General features: G+C 42.7%; 1 pseudogene; it reads right to left on the bottom strand.

The window, feature by feature from the left end:
• Positions 1 to 708: 708 nt before the first annotated feature.
• Positions 709 to 827, bottom strand: LOC120605835 (uncharacterized; annotated as a pseudogene).
• Positions 828 to 1,969: the final 1,142 nt, after the last annotated feature.

Below are 1,969 nucleotides of genomic sequence, written 5' to 3'. Positions count from 1 at the left end.
AAATGGGCTGATACAGGTGGGGAGCCTTTTACAAGTCTGAGTTACGATATTTACTGCAGCATCGCTTACAAAAGAAAACTGAATAACAGATGATACCTTCTCAGTTACTATCAGTGAAGAACTGAGTAAGAGCATCCATTAAATGGAACAAATGTTTTAAAAGACAAGTTTATGTCGGCAGGCGTCAGGAGAGGCCCACGTAATATTTTAAGGGTGGGGTGGGGGGAGAAGCAGTCTCTATATACAATATGTGGAATTAATGGCATGTTCAGATACGTTTGTGTATCTGGAAGGATGTGCTGGAGGAGCTAACATGTGGGAGTTCTCGTTACGAGTCAGCCATTGGGCTAATGTTTATTATTTCACTGAATCCTCACGAGCAATCCTGAGAGATAGGTCATGACATTAAGTCCCAACTTTTCACTTGAGGAAACTGACACCCAGAGAAGCTGAGTCACTTTCCCAAAGTCACACAGGTTGGAAGAGGTAGAATTGGGACACAAACCCAAGTAGAAAGGAGCCAGAGCAGTGCTGCTCATCACCCAAGGGCTGCTTCCCAACCAGTGGGATCTCTGGGGGTGGAGTCGGTAAAGAGCTTTCACCTTCTATTTCATAGACTTCCATGTTGTTTCGTTTCTTTTTGCTTTAAGCAAGTATTGTCTTTATCATAAAAATAATTTGTATTTTGATGTCTTTTTTTTTTTTTAACGCCTATGGCACCTGGTCTTCCTAGGTGGTCTCCCACCCAGGTACTAACCAGGCCTGACCCTGCTTAGCTTCTGAGATCAGACGAGATCGGGCACGTTCAGGGTGGCATGGCCATAGACATAATTTGTATTTTGAAAAATTGAAAAGTAAATGCAAAATGCATTAGGGTTTACTATAAGTCATTTTGAGCTAAGTCTTAGTCTGAACATAAAAAGAAAATATTTACAATTTCAATGACTGGATGAGTGAGAAAAAGAAGGTCAAGGTCAAGGTGAAGGAGGAGGTGGAAGAGAAGGAAGAAGGAAGAGGAGGGGGCGCTCCTTGGCTTTCCGTCTGGCTGTAGGGCTTCAAAGAAGGTTAAGAGGGCCCTAAAATACTAACAGCGATATCAAAGCACCAGTTTGCATTACCAAACTAGAACCACCTTTCTCATAGTATTTCTTTTTAACTTTCACAAAATCTGATCTCTTTCCTTCCCTCCTGCCACATGCCTTTTGCTACTCCACGTGACATACCCCCGTGGCCTGTTCTGTAACATCTGTGCAGTCGAGTTAAATTCAAGGCAAAAACTGGACATTTAGTTATTTGTGCAGTTCATCAATACAAGACTTAATTGTATAATAACTGGCTTCTATTATTTTTCTAATTGAATTAGGCAACCTTGTGTGTAATGTTGGACAGGAATCGATCCGCTCCACAGTTTTGCCCAAAGGAAGAAGGCAAGAAAGTCGTGCTAAGGTTCAGGCCAGACAGAGAAAAGGGGACTCATGCCCAGGGCCCCTGCGGTCTCAGGGGGGCCCTTCTGTGCAGTGCCCAGGCTGCCCCAGCCGATCACACCATCACCTCATGGCACTGAGAAGCCAGGGTGAAGGCGTAAGCCAAGTATACAGTAGGAACTCTATCCTTGGAATATGCAGCTGAGCATGCGCCTGGCACCTTGGGTGACACGGTTCAGTGACGCCAGTTGAGTTATTCATCCATGAGCACACAACTTCCTTGAGCATTCATGAATAAAATGGGTCTCCATATATTAAATGGACCTAAATGCCCACCTTTCAAGAGATGTCATGAGTATACAAGTATAATACATGTATATGGAATGCTTCTACAAATGATAGGTAGAAAATATTCATGCTCTCCTTCTTTCTTTCTAACTCTTATGCCCAAGCTTTGCCAGTGCTTTTCCCCCTACTGATAGAACTTTTCACTTTTTAAAAGAAAAAATGCTAATTTTCTTAATGTATGATTTAGAGCTCACATT

This window comes from Pteropus medius, unplaced genomic scaffold, assembly GCF_902729225.1.
Source record: "Pteropus medius unplaced genomic scaffold, Ma_sr-lr_union100, whole genome shotgun sequence".
Classification (NCBI taxonomy): domain Eukaryota; kingdom Metazoa; phylum Chordata; class Mammalia; order Chiroptera; family Pteropodidae; genus Pteropus; species Pteropus medius.
The sequence above is the reverse complement of the archived record's forward strand: the minus strand, read 5'-3'. Positions and strand labels throughout refer to the sequence as shown.